Below are 19362 nucleotides of genomic sequence, written 5' to 3'. Positions count from 1 at the left end.
TTTATATCATGTAAAACAAACTTTGTGGTATATGTAATTTTATGCACATGCTGGTCTTTCTATATAGGAAAAACAAAACGCCCCTTATACGTACGTTTCAGAGAACATTATAAATCTGTAATGACAGGTAAAGGCATCCCACGATTGATCAATCAATCACGTTAAGGAGAAGCATATGGGGGATCCTAATGTCTTAATGTTTGCAGGCTTGGAGAGAGTAGTGCTGCCACCTAGAGGTGGAAATTTACATAGACTGTTGTTGCAGCGAGAACACACACAGGCGCAATGGGGTTAAATGACAGAATAGACATGTCCATATTCCTGTGAAACAACTAGGTAAGATTGGTCTCGAAGGGTATATAGATCTGCTTCTCTTTCTCCCTGGAATAGGCTAAGCCAGGTACAATAATAACTCCCTGACAATTTTATATTAAGATATTGTTACTCCAGTAATGTGATATATGTATTGTCTCTCTTTGCTATACAGAGATTTTGATATGAGTAATGTGGCAATGTTTTACAGTTGTATGTCTTTTGCACTTTGTCATGTGGTTGATGGGAGGAGCATGTCCTGGACTAAAGTATATCACTCACCGTCATATCCTCTGATGTATAGACCCGTTGAAGCGCTGAGTGGCGCGAAACGGCCGTCGTCTTACACCAGCTCGCACATCCCAGCAACCTGTTCCTCTGGCCATGACATTTTAAAGTTTGAATAAAGGATGAAGTTTTAAGGACCGGTGAGTACTATCTGCATTTTTCTTTTTTGCTGCATACACCCCGTTTTTGCATGAGCACCCGAAGTCCATAGATGTGGTCTCCATCCGGAAAGCACTCCATTCAGCATATGGTTATCTGGCCCCACAGCAGTGCCGTTATATTTTTTCTTTCTTGTTTACGTGTTCAAGCATGAGTACCTACAGAGACTACTGTATGAACTTTCAAGCGTGCATAATAACCTGTTAAAGGACAATTGGGCCATAGGACTAGGTGTGGTCAGGACCCTTTACTTGTACATAGTTACCCTGATTTGGCCTAGAAAATAAACCGCCGGCGTGACCGAAGATCTGGCCCATCAACAGAGAGTCCCATAGACACGCCTAGGAATGAAACAAAGGTGGGTTGGGGCGATTCCCACCTAGGCAACTTAAAAATCCGGTGGGTAACACAAATGGACCGTTGTTTCCCTCAGGAACTTAATTGGTCAATGCTGACTGTTTGCTTTGGTTTTTGTAATTTTTTGTATTTTTGAAAACCTCGTAATTTTTATTAATTGTTCACCAGTTTACGTTTCCTTTTTGTTTCCTCAGTCCGGGAGTGCTGAATTGTACTAGTGGGGAATGTGGCATCCTGGGAGTCCGGATGCCACAATGGCATTGCCTTCCTCACGGGGGGTTGATGTCATGCCTGTGTAATAATTATAAGGGATAACTCAGGAGACTCTTTGCGTGGAACAAGAGAACTACAGGACACAGGTTTATAAGTGGTAAAGTCTATATTATCACACGGTGATTCAAACAGGTGCAGAGAGAAACTAAAGTCCACAACACTTGGTGTAAATATTAAACGCAGTTTAGCAGTCTATAGGAAACTTCAGAGGAAAATGCAAACAAGCAGAAAGTCTATGAAGCACAGTTATTCTTGAGGATACTTGACACGAATAAATCCTTGTCTTTAGTCCAGACACAGATAGATATGCTTATAAGGAAGTTCAAATCATAACTTAGCTCAAACAGGGAGGCCTGATTAATAGTCTCAGGTTTTGCAGAGCAGCAAACAGCTTACATGTCCAGCAAATGCAGATGGAAGTAACACGAGCAGCAGATGAAGGAGGATTACTGAACACTGGTGTATGCAGCAGGAACTCAGAGCAGAGTGGCAGGATCTCCAACACAGGTTCACAGGAGCAGGTGCAGGTGCAAGGCCAGGGAGTAATCAGGAGCTGGATGCAAGACAGAATACTCTAGCACAGACTGAAGGCTGGGGTGGAGTTTTATAGCAGGAAGACAAGTGCACATGAGACCAAAGATGCCATCTTGAAAAAGGGCAGTAATGCACAAAAAAAAATAAAAAATGTTCAGAGTCCTTACATTACTCCCTCCTTAGAAGCGGCCTCAGGACGATCCTGGACCTGGTCTCTCAGGGAATCTCTGATGAAAACGAGAAATCTTCTGTTGGGCATTGATGTTTTCCACAGGTTCCCAAGAGTCTTCCTCGGGGATATCCCTGCCATCTTATCAGATATTGAAGCCGATTCCTGCGAATCCTGGAATCAATAATTTCCTCCACCACAAATTGTTCTTGTTCAATCACCACAGGCTGCGGAGGTGGCACAACACGTCCCTGGAAGGTATTAGGAGATACAGGCTTTAGTAAAGATACATGAAAGACTGGGTGTACCTTCATAGTCCTAGGAAGCTTCAGCCGGCAGGCCACAGAGCTCACAATACCGTTGATCTTGAAGGGGCCAATGAATTTCTGTCCAAGTTTTTGTGAAGGAACGTTTAACTTCAGATTCTTAGTTGCTAACCACACGGAATCTCCTACCTTGTACATGGGTGCAGGTTTACGGAATCTATCAGCCGATCTCTTGTAACGTTCTTGAGCTGTGGTCAGGGATTCCTCCAGAACCTCCAGATTTTGCCTCATCGCAGTCAGCCTTTCCTCCACTGCCGGAACCGGAGAATTAATTGGAGACCTAGGTAAGATACACGGATGATAACCCAGATTGGCAAAGAAAGGTGTAAATTTAGTGGAGGCGCTCTGAGAATTGTTATATGAAAATTCGGCTAACGGCAGCAACTCCAACCAATCATCCTGGAGATGGCTGACATAGTATCTTAGATATTGTTCCAGCGACTGGTTGGTACGCTCAGTCTGACCATTTGTCTGGGGATGGTAAGCGGAAGAGAGACAGACATTAATATTGAGTGCAGAGCAAAACCCCTTCCAGAATCTTGAAGTGAACTGTACTCCACAGTCAGAGATGATCTCATCCGGAACCCCATGTGTTGTGAATTTGGATTCTGGGCTCCCCCGGTGGCCGCTTGTGGAATTGCACTTGTCATCCTCTTTCCTGTTTCACCTGGTTCCATCAGTAGTGGGTGTCGCTATTTAAGCTCATTTCTCTGGTGGTTTCTTGCCGGTCAACAATGTTATCTGATGCCTCTCAGTGCTTGTTCCTGCTTCTAGACAACTACTAGATAAGTTGGACTTTTGTCCATGTTTTGTTTTGCCTATTTGTTCCAGTTCACAGCTGAAGTTTTGTTACTGTGTCTGGAAAGCTCTCGTTGATCAGGGATTGCTACTCTGGCGTTATGAGTTAATGCCAGAGTTTAAGGTAATCTCTGGATGGTGTTTTGTTAGTGTTTTTCTGCTGACCATGAAAGTATACTATCTGTCTTCTGCTATCTAGTAAGCGGACCTCAAATTTGCTAAGACTATTTTCCTGCTGCGTTTGTTGTTTCATCTGAACTCACCGTCATTATATGTGGGGGGCTACTGTCTTCTTTGGAATATTTCTCTAGAGGTGAGCCAGGTCTTATATTTCCCTCTGCTAGCTATTTAGGTCTTAGGCCAGAGCTGGGCATCTAGCGATTAATAGGAAATGCTACCTGGCTATTTCTAGTTGCGCGGCAGGCTTAGTTCATGGTCAGTATAGTTCCATCTTCCGAGAGCTTGTCCCTCTATAGGCTTGCTATGATCTCTGCCTGCAGAAATCATGACAGTTTGACCGGCCCTTAAAGTGTTAAAGACCCAGGTTGAGAAAGGAGAGTTATAAGAAGTCTGCTGGAATTTTTTTTTTTTTTTTTTTTCCCTCCACTCTGCCTTGCTGCAGTCTTTTTTCTCTCTCTCCTCCTAATCTCTGTATGGCTCTGTGTGCACCTGACAATAATGGATCTCCAGAGTGTAACTGCGGGTTTGAATAATCTCATCACGAAAGTACAAAATTTACAAGATTTTGTGGTACATGCTCCGGTATCTGAGCCAAGAATTCCTTTGCCGGAGTTCTTCACAGGGAATAGAGCTAGCTTCCAGAATTTCCGAAATAATTGTAAGCTTTATTTGTCCCTGAAGTCTCGTTCAGCTGGAGACCCTGCTCAGCAGGTTAGGATTGTGATTTCCTTGCTCAGGGGTGACCCTCAAGATTGGGCCTTCTCATTGCCAGCAGGGGATCCTGCGTTACGCGATGTGGATGCGTTTTTTCTGGCCTTGGGCTTGCTTTATGAGGAACCTCATTTGGAACTTCAGGCAGAAAAAACTTTGATGGCACTATCTCAGGGGCAAGACGAAGCTGAAGTTTTCTGCCAAAAATTCCGTAAATGGTCTGTGCTTACTCAGTGGAATGAGTGCGCCTTGGCGGCAACTTTCAGAGAAGGTCTCTCTGATGCCGTTAAAGATGTTATGGTGGGGTTCCCTGTGCCTGCAGGTCTGAATGAGTCCATGACAATGGCTATTCAGATTGATAGGCGTCTGCGGGAGCGCAAACCGGTGCACCATCTGGCGGTGTCTATGGAAAAGACGCCAGAAAGTATGCAGTGTGATAGAATTCTGTCCAGGAGCGAGCGACAGAATTTTAGACGGCAGAATGGATTGTGTTTCTATTGTGGGGATTCTACTCATGTTATATCAGCATGCTCTAGGCGTACAAAGAAGCTTGATAAGTCTGTTTCCATTGGCACCATTCAGTCTAAGTTTATTTTGTCTGTAACCCTGATTTGCTCTTTGTCATCCATTGCCACGGACGCCTATGTTGACTCTGGCGCCGCTCTGAGTCTTATGGATTGGTCCTTTGCCAATCGTTGTGGTTTTGATTTAGAGCCTTTGGAGACTCTTATTCCTCTGAAGGGGATTGACTCCACCCCATTGGCTAATAATAAACCACAATACTGGACACAAGTAACCATGCGTATCAATCCGGATCACCAGGAGATTATTCGTTTCCTGGTGCTGTATAATTTACATGACGATTTGGTACTGGGATTGCCATGGTTGCAGTCTCACAACCCAGTCTTGGACTGGAGAGCAATGTCTGTGTTGAGCTGGGGATGTAAGGGTATTCATGGGGACTTACCTTTGGTTTCTATTTCGTCGTCCATTCCCTCTGAAGTCCCTGAGTTCCTCTCTGATTATCAAGACGTCTTTGACGAACCCAAGCTTGGGTCGTTACCTCCGCACCGTGAGTGCGATTGTGCCATAGATTTGATACCGGGTTGTAAATATCCAAAGGGTCGTTTGTTTAATCTGTCTGTGCCGGAACATGCTGCTATGCGGGAATATATAAAGGAGTCTTTGGAAAAGGGACATATTCGTCCATCTTCTTCTCCCTTGGGAGCTGGGTTTTTCTTTGTCTCAAAAAAAGACGGCTCTTTGAGACCATGTATTGATTATCGGCTTCTGAATAAGATCACTGTTAAGTATCAATACCCATTGCCATTGCTTACTGATTTGTTTGCTCGTATAGAGGGTGCTAAGTGGTTCTCTAAAATTGATCTTCGTGGGGCGTATAATTTGGTGCGGATCAGGCAGGGGGATGAGTGGAAGACCGCATTTAATACGCCCGAGGGCCACTTTGAGTATTTGGTCATGCCTTTTGGTCTTTCTAATGCCCCTTCAGTTTTCCAGTCTTTTATGCATGATATTTTCCGCGATTTTCTGGATAAATTTATGATAATATATCTGGATGATATTCTGATTTTTTCTGATGACTGGGACTCTCATGTCCAGCAGGTCAGGAGAGTTTTTCAGGTTCTGCGGTCTAATTCTTTATGTGTGAAGGGGTCTAAGTGCGTTTTTGGGGTCCAGAAAATTTCCTTTTTGGGGTATATTTTTTCTCCCTCTTCCATTGAGATGGATCCCGTCAAGGTGCAAGCTATTTGTGACTGGACTCAGCCCTCCTCTCTTAAGGGTCTTCAGAGATTTTTGGGCTTTGCCAACTTTTACCGCCGATTTATTGCTGGTTTTTCGGATGTCGTTAAACCACTAACTGATTTGACCAGACAAGGCGCTGATGTTGCTAATTGGTCCCCTCATGCTGTAGAGGCCTTTCAGGAGCTTAAGCACCGTTTTGCCTCTGCCCCTGTGTTGCGTCAGCCTGATGTGAATCTGCCTTTTCAGGTTGAGGTTGACGCTTCGGAGATCGGAGCTGGGGCAGTGTTGTCGCAGAAAGGTTCCGACTGCTCCGTCATTAGGCCTTGTGCCTTCTTTTCTCGCAAATTTTCGCCCGCAGAGCGGAATTATGATGTTGGGAATCGGGAGCTTTTGGCCATGAAGTGGGCGTTTGAGGAGTGGCGCCATTGGCTCGAGGGGGCTAGGCATCAGGTGGTGGTATTGACTGACCACAAAAATTTGATTTATCTTGAGACTGCCAGACGCCTGAATCCTAGACAGGCGCGCTGGTCTTTATTTTTTTCTCGCTTTAATTTTGTGGTGTCATACCTACCGGGTTCTAAGAATGTTAAGGCAGATGCCCTTTCTAGGAGTTTTGACCCGGACTCTCCTGGTAATTCTGAACCCACAGGTATCCTTAGGGAGGGAGTAATTTTGTCGGCCGTTTCTCCTGATCTGCGGCGGTCCTTGCAAGAGTTTCAGGCGGATAGACCGGATCGTTGTCCGCCTGATAGACTGTTTGTTCCGGATGATTGGACCAGCAGAGTCATCTCTGAGGTACATTCTTCTGCATTGGCAGGTCATCCCGGAATTTTTGGTACCAGGGATTTGGTGGCAAGATCCTTCTGGTGGCCTTCCCTGTCACGAGATGTGCGAGTCTTTGTGCAGTCATGTGACGTTTGTGCTCGGGCCAAGTCTTGTAGTTCTCGGGCTAGCGGACTGCTGTTGCCCTTGCCTATTCCTAAGAGGCCTTGGACACACATCTCGATGGATTTTATTTCAGATCTGCCTGTTTCCCAGAAGATGTCTGTCATCTGGGTGGTCTGTGACCGTTTCTCTAAAATGGTCCATTTGGTTCCTCTGCCCAAGTTGCCTTCTTCTTCTGAGTTGGTTCCTCTGTTTTTTCAGAATGTTGTCCGATTGCACGGTATTCCTGAGAATATTGTTTCTGACAGAGGTACCCAATTTGTGTCTAGATTTTGGCGGGCATTCTGTGCTAGGATGGGCATAGATTTGTCTTTTTCATCTGCTTTTCACCCTCAGACTAATGGCCAGACCGAGCGGACTAATCAGACCCTGGAGACATATCTGAGGTGTTTTGTCTCTGCTGACCAGGATGATTGGGTTGCTTTTTTGCCATTGGCAGAGTTCGCCCTCAATAATCGGGCCAGCTCTTCCACCTTGGTGTCCCCGTTTTTCTGTAATTCGGGGTTTCACCCTCGATTTTCCTCCGGTCAGGTGGAATCCTCGGATTGTCCTGGAGTGGATGCGGTGGTGGAGAGATTGCATCACATCTGGGGGCAGGTTATGGACAATTTGAAGTTGTCCCAGGAGAAGACTCAGCGTTTTGCCAACCGTCATCGTCGTGTTGGTTCTCGGCTTTGTGTTGGAGATTTGGTGTGGTTGTCTTCTCGTTTTGTCCCTATGAGGGTCTCTTCTCCTAAGTTTAAACCTCGGTTCATCGGCCCTTATAGAATATTGGAGATTCTTAATCCTGTTTCTTTCCGTTTGGACCTCCCTGCGTCCTTTTCCATTCATAACGTTTTTCATCGGTCGTTATTGCGCAGGTATGAGGTACCTGTTGTACCTTCAGTTGAGCCTCCTGCTCCGGTGTTGGTTGAGGGTGAGTTGGAGTACGTTGTGGAGAAAATTTTGGACTCTCGTGTTTCCAGACGGAGACTCCAGTATCTGGTCAACTGGAAGGGTTACGGCCAGGAGGATAATTCTTGGGTCAATGCATCTGATGTTCATGCTTCTGATCTTGTTCGTGCCTTCCATAGGGCTCATCCTGGTCGCCCTGGTGGATCTGGTGAGGGTTCGGTGCCCCCTCCTTGAGGGGGGGGTACTGTTGTGAATTTGGATTCTGGGCTCCCCCGGTGGCCGCTTGTGGAATTGCACTTGTCATCCTCTTTCCTGTTTCACCTGGTTCCATCAGTAGTGGGTGTCGCTATTTAAGCTCATTTCTCTGGTGGTTTCTTGCCGGTCAACAATGTTATCTGATGCCTCTCAGTGCTTGTTCCTGCTTCTAGACAACTACTAGATAAGTTGGACTTTTGTCCATGTTTTGTTTTGCCTATTTGTTCCAGTTCACAGCTGAAGTTTTGTTACTGTGTCTGGAAAGCTCTCGTTGATCAGGGATTGCTACTCTGGCGTTATGAGTTAATGCCAGAGTTTAAGGTAATCTCTGGATGGTGTTTTGTTAGTGTTTTTCTGCTGACCATGAAAGTATACTATCTGTCTTCTGCTATCTAGTAAGCGGACCTCAAATTTGCTAAGACTATTTTCCTGCTGCGTTTGTTGTTTCATCTGAACTCACCGTCATTATATGTGGGGGGCTACTGTCTTCTTTGGAATATTTCTCTAGAGGTGAGCCAGGTCTTATATTTCCCTCTGCTAGCTATTTAGGTCTTAGGCCAGAGCTGGGCATCTAGCGATTAATAGGAAATGCTACCTGGCTATTTCTAGTTGCGCGGCAGGCTTAGTTCATGGTCAGTATAGTTCCATCTTCCGAGAGCTTGTCCCTCTATAGGCTTGCTATGATCTCTGCCTGCAGAGATCATGACACCCATGCAACCGAAAGACATTCTGTATAACCAAGTTCACTGTATCTTTAGCTGAGGGGAGGCCGGTGCACGGAACAAAATGAGCAGCTTTAGTGAGGCGATCAACTACCACCATGATTGTATTCATGCCCCCTGATGTAGGCAGCTCCACAATAAAGTCCATCGATATAGACCCCCAAGGGCGGGACGGAACAGGTAATGGTTGTAGAAGACCCGTAGGTGCCACATGAGGAGTCTTGTAACGAGCACATACCTCGCAAGAGAGAACATAGTCCTTGGTGTCCTTCAGGCAAGTTGGCCACCAGAAGAATCGCCTCAGGAACTCTTGTGTCTTCAGTACCCCCCTGTGACCAGCCAACTTGGAGTCATGTACCAACTTGAGGATCTGCAGACGGACGACCTCAGGGACATAGATACGTCGATCTCTGAACCACATGCCACCCTTAAAGACAAGATTAATATCCACAGGTGGGATGGCCAGAAATACATCACCCTCATAGGCCTCCGTGCACTCCTTCCACAAGTCCTGATCGTGGATAACTCCGATGAAATTGTCATCAGATAGAATGGTCTTGGACGGGGCTCCAGGTACGGAATCCACAGCATGGATCCGGGATAAAGCATCAGCCTTCCCATTACGAGAACCTGGACGGTACGAGATAACAAAGTTAAATTGATTTAAGAATAAGTTCCAACGAGCCTGATGAGGAGAAAGACATCTAGCGGATCTAAGGAACTCTAAATTACGATGGTCAGTTAGCACTATGATCTGCTGTGCAGCTCCTTGCAGATGATGCCTCCATTCTTTGAAAGCCGCAATAATAGCCAGCAATTCCTTGTCTCCCACGTTGTAATTCTTCTCTGCTGAGGTTAGTCTACGGGAAAAGAAAGCACAAGGATGTAGCAGACCCTTCTCTCCAGTTCTTTGGGAGAGAACAGCCCCCAAAGCGTTATTAGAAGCGTCCACCTCCACAATGAAAGAAAGTGTTGGATCTGGGTGTATCAACAGCGGTGCTGATGTGAAACAGATCTTAAGCCGATCAAAAGCTTCTTGAGCCTGTGATGACCACTTAAAGGGCTTTTCCTTCTTTGTCAAGGAAGTAATGGGACGGACAATATCAGAAAAATTTCGAGTGAAGCGTCTGTAGAAATTTGCAAAGCCAATAAAACGTTGGACCTCCTTAACGTTCTTGGGTACCGGACAGTCAAGGATAGCCTGAATCTTACCAGATTCCATGTTCAGCCCCTGGGGAGAGATGATATAACCTAAGAACTGTATCTCAGAACGATGGAACTCTCATTTCTCCGGCTTGATATACAGTTGGTTCTCTTTCAGACGTCTTAAAACAGTTTTGACATGTTCTTCATGTTCCTGTAGAGAGTCAGAAAAGATTAGTATATTGTCCAAATAGATCACCACAAACTGGTCCAACAAATCTCTGAAGATGTCATTAACAAGGTGTTGAAATGCTGCAGGGGCGTTACAAAGCCCGAAGGGCATCACAAGAGATTCAAAGTGTCCATACCGGCACCTGAATGCTGTCTTCCACTCATCCCCTGGACGAATACGCACCAAATTATAAGCCCCACGAAGATCCAGCTTAGAGAACACCTTAGCATGGCGGACTCTTTCCAGTAATTCGGGAATCAGAGGCAAAGGGTAACGGTTTCGTACGGTTACCTTATTGAGTTCCCGATAGTCAACACAGGGTCTCAGGGTCCCATCCTTCTTCTTTACAAAAAAAATGGGTGCCCCTGCTGGTGAGGAAGAAGGACGTAAGAAGCCTTTGGCCAGATTTTCATCAATATACTCCTTTAAGGCTTGAAGCTCAGGTGCCGCCAAAGGGTATACGTGACCAAAAGGAATATCTGCCCCAGGAAGCAACTCAATGGAACAGTCATAATGCCTGTGTGGCGGAAGCTGATCTGCATTCTTCTTGTCACAGAGGTCAGAGAACTCTTTATTTGCTGGAGGTAAAGAAAATACCTGTACATGTGGTTCCGTAGCCGTGGACTCAGGGACAGCTTCTGTTAACGCTGAGTTGCTCCTTGTTGGAAAGACTTTGTCTCCCAGTTGATTATTGGGTTCTGAGAACGCAACCAAGGAACGCAACCAAGAAATGCCTAAAATCACAGGAAAATGAGAAGAAATTAGCAAGAAAGAAAGTTGCTCCTGATGATTAGGCTCCAACAAAATTTCAAGGGGTACGGTCTCCTGATCCACAGGCCCAGAGATTAAAGGTGACCCATCCACTGTTTCCATGGTAATTGGAGAGGCTCTTTGCTGAATTTCAATACCATGTTCCTTGGCAAATAGGATATCCATGAAATTGCCACCTGCACCAGAGTCAATCATAGCTGCACTGGAAATCCACTGTCCTGAACACAGGATCTTAATAGGGAGAGAACAGTGAGAGTTCTTTTCCTTCAGCTCCTTGGGGGGTGAAGTCATAGAAAGTGAATGGAATACAGCGTTTAAAGGCAGGCTACATTCAGAGATGTCAGATTCATCATCACAGTTATCATACTCCCCTACTGCTGCTATCACCTTGTTAGGCCGTCTAGGACACTTAGGACAATTGATCAAGAAGTGGTCAGACTGGCTGCAGTAGAAACATAGACTTTCACGAAGGCGATGCTCCCGGCGCTCATTGATCTCGCGTCTCTGAACGGAATCAATTTGCATGGGCACCTCCTCCACCTCCCGAGATATTTTAACTGCAGGCTCTTTGGAAGGAAGGGAAAAGTTAGAAATACGGTTATATGCGGCAAACTTCTCCTGCCTACGCTCAGTAAGGCGAATGTCAATGCGCACACAATGCTGTATAAATGTCCAGCTCTTGTGGCAACTCAGAGCGGGCTAGTTCATCTTTTATAATACTAGACAGACCCCTTTTAAAAATAGGCAATTGTGCATAACTGTCCCAATTAGTATCTACCGCCAATCTCCTGAATTCAGTGGCATACTCAATAACAGAACGTTTAGCCTGGTGTAAAGACAACAAAGCAGATTCAGCGGTTGCACGGCGATTAGGGTCATCAAACATTAATGCCATAGCGGCCAAGAAATCATCCAAGTCATTTAACCGTGGATCACGAGACTCAATCATCGGATTCGCCCAGGCGAGCGCTCGTGAGGTCAGTAGCATTATTACACACAATACTTTAGATCTATCAGTAGGAAAACGGTCAGCATGCACATCAAAATATAGCATACATTGATTCACAAAGCCACAAAATTTGTCGCGATCACCATTAAATCTGAATGGAGGCAACTTAGGTGGGCTAGCTGGTGGTGGTTGCCCAGAGGGTAAAGTCACTTGTGCAGCTATTTGCGTGCTTATGTCCTGAAAAGCCCGTCCATACTGTGACTCTATGCCAGCAAGTTTGTTTTCCTGGGCTGCCATGCGATTGCTTAAGTCCTGCAAAGATTGTCCAAACACTTGTTGATTGTGTTCAAAGCTTCCAAACTTCTTTTGCAGACCTTCCACATCTTTCTGCAGTGATCTAATTATGGAGAACACCTGCTCTAGTCTGCTTTCTGCAGTCATTGTTCCAGCAGTCTCCTTTTTTTTTTTTAGGCTAGAGTATCCTGTAATAATTATAGGGGATAACTCAGGAGACTCTTTGCGTGGAACAAGACAACAGGACACAGTTTATAAGTGGTAAAGTTTATATTATAACACGGTCATTCAAACAGGTGCAGAGAGAAACTCAAGTCCACAACACTTGGTGTAAATATTAAACGCAGTTTAGCAGTCAATAGGAAACTTCAGATGAAAATGCAAACAAGCAGAAAGTCTATGAAGCACAGTTATTCTTGAGGATACTTGACACGAATAAATCCTTGTCTTTAGTCCAGACACTGATAGATATGCTATAAGGCAGTTAAAATCATATCTTAGCTCAACCAGGGAGGCCTGATTAATAGTCTCAGGTTTTGCAGAGCAGCAAAAAGCTTACATGTCCAGCAAATGCAGATGGAAGTAACACGAGCAGCAGATGAAGGAGGATTACTGAACACTGGTGTATGCAGCAGGAACTCAGAGCAGAGTGGCAGGATCTCCAATACAGGTGTGCAGGTGCAAGGCCATGGAGTAATTAGGAGCTGGATGCAAGGCAGAATACTCTAGCACAGATTGAAGGCTGGGGTGGAGTTTTATAGCAGGAAGACAAGTGCACATGAGACCAAAGACGCCATCTTGAAAAAGGGCAGTAATGCACAAAAGGTAATAAAAAATGTTCAGAGTCCAGACAGCCTGGAAGTAAGGAGGGATTCCCTAATCAGGTAATATAAACATACAACACCTTCCTGACTCCAGGCCAGAAGGGGGAGCTCTAAACCTAATTTCAGGTTATCTTCCCTTACAAGTTCTGGTCTTGAGGCGGGGTTAGTTAGTTCAGTGTGAGACTACGAAGGGTGAGGAAGCAGAGGCAAAGAAGAGGAGCCTGGGGAGTGGAGCTGCGACTGGGCTGACCCCAGAAGGAAAGCGCCAAGAGACCGGACACCGGAGTCTGTGCTGGTGTGGGAATTACATTTCCATCCACTGAATCTGGAGGGCAGGAGATTGCAAGTCTCCTGTCCCATCTAACACCTGCAGGTACCACAGCAAGTCAGGAGGCTGGGGCTGCCAGTGAGACAGTGCCCATGACAGGCTCAGGCTGTCAGCCATACAGGGTGGGAGTACAGACACTGAGAGGACTTGTGCAGAGCTTCAGGCAGCAAGGGTGAGAGTATACAGCACAGAAGGAAGGCCTCCGAATCCACCTGGCTAGGTGGATCCCAAGTTGTTTCCAGGCTGCCTGGACCCCATCATCACCTGTTATCTGTACCCTGGACTGTGCCTGCATTCCACCAGTAAAAGGTAAAGGAAACTGCTATCCCTGTGTCCTTTAATTATTTCCTGCACTCTCAGTCCTGCACCCCATTGTCAATCGTCCTTCTTACCAACTGTACTGGTAGTCCTGGGGACTAAGCTCTACCTGTGGGGAGCTATACCAACTCTGCTGCAACTCCATCAGCCCCAGTGGACCCCTTTAAGCAGTGTCGGCCATCTGTGGCCCAATACCACAGGTGGCGTCATGAATTATCCTTTATAGATTTTATTCTCCACTTTCATTCATCCCCTTTAACTGGACTCCCAGGGCCACGGACCGGGTCACTGCCACTGTGACCACCCCTTTAAGTACCGCCGGACCCGGCCCGAGTACCCCATGGTCCTAGCAGGCGCTCCAGCGGCATCATACAATGTATAAGGAGCTGCACGGCCATCATATTGTGCATAAGGTACTGTGAGAGAACAGTATTGTACAGTAAATAGGGAAGTGTGGGGACATCATACTGTATATAGGGAGCTGTAGGGACATCGTACTGTATATAGGGAGGTGTGGGAGACATCATACTGTATATAGGGAGCTGTAGGGACATCGTACTGTATATAGGGAGGTGTGGGAGACATACTGTATATAGGGAGCTGTAGGGACATCGTACTGTATATAGGGAGGTGTGGGAGACATACTGTATATAGGGAGCTGTAGGGACATCGTACTGTATATAGGGAGGTGTGGGAGACATACTGTATATAGGGAGCTGTAGGGACATTGTACTGTATATTACAAGCTATGGGGTCATCTTATTGAATATAGGGAGCTGTGGGAGACATCATACTGCATATAGGGGCTCGTCTGAAGCAGTAGTGGATTGTGAGATATAGAGCCTGAAAGGCAAAAGTTCAAAACATTGTTACCTTTTTGCTCGTCACTGTATATTACCCCCATATCTCTCAACTTCTTCTTATCCAGCAGAACTATTCCTAATTTGAGAGCTGCCCCGGAAGGTCGGGGGGATCTCCTGACTTTACCTTGCTCCTAGCAGCTTGGAGAGAAGAGATGGGGCACAGGTTCATTCAGCAGCAACAGTATCATCTCTCCTGTTTTGCAGGAGAGATAATTATTGCGTCCAGTAGGTGGCAGCATTGCTGCGCTGCCTCCTGCTGGTGTCATAATACAGCCAGGGTCCAGTAGTGAGATTAGGCTGGTTTCACACTAGCGTTTGAGTCCGCAGCGTACTTTTTTCCTTAAGATCCGCATACATCTGCATGTGTCTTATGTACCTATGTTTAACATTGTGTATGCAGATGTACGCAGGGACATGCGTTGTATGCGAATGTGCCTCCGTGCATCGTTTGGACGTGAGAGCTCCGTGCGTCTCCGTACTTCGTTTGGACGTGCCTGCCGAAGACAACATGTTGCGTTCGACGGGCACGTCCAAACGAAACATGGGGTCCCATCCGCATACAACGTATGTCCCTGTGTACACAATGTTAAACATAGGTACGCAAGACACATGCGGATGTATGCGGATCTTAAGGAAAAAAGTACGCAGGCATACGCTGCAGACTCAAACGCTCGTGAGAAAACCCATGCTGCTGAGGGATAAGCGAGGAGGAGGGGACGTGTGAAGCCATCCTCCTTCCCTCCTTACAGCCCAGCTGCCAATATCAATGGACTCTAGTGATGAGCGAAGGTGCTCGGATAACGTCTTATCTGAGTGTGCTCGTGTATTATTTTCAATTCCCCGCAGCTGCTTGATTTGCGGCTGTTAAACAGCCTCAACATATTTATTAGGCAATCCCCGCATGTGTTGAGGCCGTTTAACAGCCTCAGATCATGCAGCCACAATTAATTGAACATGATATTATATACGTGCACGCCCAGATGCTCGGATAACACCCGAGCATGCTCGGATAACAAGTTATCCGAGCACATTCGCTCATCACTAATGGACTCCTCTCAGGGACTGAGCTCACTGCAGAGGTCTGTTGCTTTGTTTATTCGTGACTTTACAGTAAGGTCATGAAGCTCATGAATTACCTGCCTTCCTGTGCTTGTACAGGTAGATGTTTCAATGAATTCAGTTTTTCAGTGGCTCGCCCCACATTCAAAAGGACATGTGACCCAGGGTCTTCATGTAACCCCACCAAGAGCACCTTCCTCCCTATATCCTCTTCTAATCCCTACCAATAGCCTCTTCTAACTAGTGCCTTCATCTAATCCCCACTAAGGACCCATGCCTCCTAGCGTTCTTCTCTAATCCCCACCAAGAGTCTCTGTGACCTAGGGTCTTCATTTAGTCCCCACCAAGAGCTCCTGCTACCCAGTGTCCCACGTTAATCACTACAAAAAGCCCCTGCCTCCCACTGTCCTCTTCTAATCCCCACAAAAACCTCTGCTATCCAGTGTCCCATGCTAATCTCCAAAGTCCCTGCTTCTCAGTGTCCTCCTCTAATCCCCACCAAGAGCCCATGCTACCCAGAGTCCCACTCCAATCCCCAGCAAGAACCCCTGACTCTCAGTGTCTGCATCTAATCCCCAATAAGAGTCCCTGAAACCAATTGTCTTCATTTAATCTCCATTAAAGGCCCCTGCCTCCCAGTATCCTCCTCTAATCCCCACCAAGAGTCCCTGCTACCCAATGTCCCCCTTTTGTCCTCACCAAGAACCCCTACTTCCCAGTATTTTCCTGTAATCCCCACCAAGAGCCTCTTCTACCCAATGTCCACCTCTAATCCCCACCAAAAGCCCCTGCCTCCCAGTGTCCCCCTATAATCCTCACCAAGAGCCGATGCTAAGCAATGTCCCTCTCCAATCCCCACTAAGAAAGAGTTCCTGCCTCCGAGTGTCCTACCTTAATCCACGCAAAGAGCCCCTGCTACCTAATGCCCCCACCAATCCCTATCAAGAGCTCCTGCCACCTAGTGTCCCCCTCTATTCCCTACTAAGAACCCCTGTCACCCAATGTCCGCCTGTAATAATCACCAAGAGCCCTTACAACCCACGATCCCCTACTAGTCCCCACCAAGAGCCCCTACTATCCAGTGTCCCCTGTTATGATCCTAGTGGCTTAGGATCACAAATCTAACCAGCTAAGTAGAAAATAATAGGACGAGCTCTGGGGATGTGGTAACTGGACTAACCGCAAGCCTGATCCTAACCGCACACACTATAGGCAGCCGTGGAACGTTTCCTGAAATCCTAGACGTCTCTTCACGGCCTGAGAAACTGACTACCCCTAAAGAGAAAGTAAAGACCTCACTTGCCTCAGAGAAATCCCCCAGAGATATAGAAGCCCCCCACAAATAATAACGGTGAGTTAAGAGGAAAAGACAAATGCAGAGATGAAACAGGTTAAGCAAATGAGGCCTGCTAACGCTAGATAGCAGAAAATAGCATGGGATCTGTGCGGTCAGTAAAAAACCCTATGCAAAAATATCCACGCAGAGAATGCGAGAACCCCCACACCAACTAACGATGTGGGGGGAGCAACTCAGCACCCCAGAGCACCAGCAAGCAGGGAAATCACATATTAGCAAGCTGGACAAAAACTCATCATATACTAGGAAACATCTTGAACACAGATGAGCAAAAATAAGCAAACAGAACTTAGCTTCTCTTGGAGAGACTGATAACGGATGTAGACAGGAGCAATCAGAATAGCACTGAATACAACGGCAACAGGCAAGGAATGAAGGACCAGGTGGATTAAATAGGAAACCTAACTAGCAGATGACGAGACAGCTGATCCTGCCAGAAACCTGCAAAATAACAAAAAGAGCCACCAGGAGGAGCCCAAAGAGAGAACTCACACAGTACCACTCATGACCACAGGAGGGAGCCCGGAAACAGAGTTCACAACAGTACCCCCCCCCCTTGAGGAGGGGTCACCGAACCCTCACCAGAAGCCCCAGGGCGATCAGGGTGAGCCACATGGAAGGCACGAACCAAATCGGCCGCATGAACATCAGAGGCGACAACCCAGGAATTATCCTCCTGACCATAGCCCTTCCACTTAAACAAATACTGAAGCCTCCGACTTGAAATACGAGAATCCAAGATCTTCTCCACCACGTATTCCAATTCTCCCTCAACCGGCACCGGAGCAGGAGGCTCAACAGAAGGAAGCACAGGCACCACATACCTCCGCAACAAAGACCTATGGAACACATTATGGATGTTAAACGATGCCAGGAGGTCCAAGCGAAATGACACAGGGTTGAGGATTTCCAAAATTTTATAAGGACCGATAAAACGAGGTTTAAACTTAGGAGAAGAAACCTTCATAGGAACATAACGAGAAGACAACCACACCAAATCCCCCACACGAAGTCGGGGACCCACACAGCGACAACGGTTAGCAAAGCGCTGAGCCTTCTCTTGTGACAACATCAAATTGTCCACCACATGGTTCCAAATCTGCTGCAACCTATCCACCACAGAATCCACCCCAGGACAGTCCGAAGACTCAACCTGACCCGAGGAAAAACGAGGATGAAAACCAGAATTACAAAAAAAAGGCGAAACCAAAGTAGCCGAACTAGCCCGATTATTAAGGGCAAACTCGGCCAATGGCAAAAAAGTCACCCAATCATCCTGGTCAGCAGAAACAAAACATCTCAAATAAGTTTCCAAGGTCTGGTTAGTTCGCTCGGTTTGGCCATTCGTCTGAGGATGGAAGGCCAACGAAAAAGACAAATCAATGCCCATCTTAGCACAAAAGGACCGCCAAAATCTGGACACAAACTGGGATCCTCTGTTAGACACAATGTTTTCAGGGATGCCGTGCAGACGAACCACATTCCGAAAAAATAACGGAACCAAATCGGAGGAAGAAGGCAACTTAGGCAAGGGCACCAAATGGACCATTTTAGAAAAACGATCACAAACCACCCAGATGACAGACATTCTCTGAGAGACCGGAAGATCCGAAATAAAATCCATGGAAATATGCGTCCAAGGCCACTTAGGAACCGGCAAAGGCAAAAGCAAACCACTGGCACGAGAACAGCAAGGCTTAGCCTGAGCACAAATCCCACAAAACTGCACAAAGGAACGCACATCCCGCGACAAGGAAGGCCACCAGAAGGATCTAGCCACCAAATCTCTGGTACCAAAAATCCCAGGATGACCCGCCAACACTGAAGAATGGACCTCGGAAATAACTCTGCTGGTCCATCTATCTGGGACAAACAGTCTCTCTGATGGACAACGGTCAGGTCTATCCGCCTGAAATTCCTGTAACACCCGTCGCAAATCTGGGGAAATGGCAGACAAAATTACCCCCTCTTTGAGGATACCAACCGGCTCAGAAACTCCAGGGGAGTCAGGCACAAAACTCCTAGAAAGAGCATCAGCCTTCACGTTCTTCGAACCAGGAAGGTACGAGACCACGAAATCGAAACGTGAGAAAAACAATGACCAACGAGCCTGTCTAGGATTCAACCGCTTGGCCGACTCAAGATAAATCAAATTTTTATGATCAGTCAAGACCACCACACGATGCTTAGCTCCCTCTAGCCAGTGTCGCCACTCCTCAAATGCCCACTTCATTGCCAACAACTCCCGATTACCAACATCATAATTTCGTTCAGCCGGCGAAAATTTTCTTGAAAAGAAGGCACATGGCTTCATCACAGAGCAATCAGAGCTTCTCTGTGACAAAACAGCCCCTGCTCCAATTTCAGAAGCATCAACCTCGACCTGGAAGGGAAGAGAGACATCTGGCTGACATAAAACTGGAGCCGAAGAAAACCGGCGCTTCAGCTCCTGAAAGGCCTCAACGGCCGCAGGAGACCAGTTAGTCACATCAGAACCCTTCTTGGTCAAATCCGTCAAAGGTTTAACCACACCAGAA

Source organism: Ranitomeya variabilis, chromosome 6, assembly GCF_051348905.1.
Source record: "Ranitomeya variabilis isolate aRanVar5 chromosome 6, aRanVar5.hap1, whole genome shotgun sequence".
NCBI classification, from domain to species: domain Eukaryota; kingdom Metazoa; phylum Chordata; class Amphibia; order Anura; family Dendrobatidae; genus Ranitomeya; species Ranitomeya variabilis.
Note: the sequence above shows the minus strand (reverse complement) of the source record.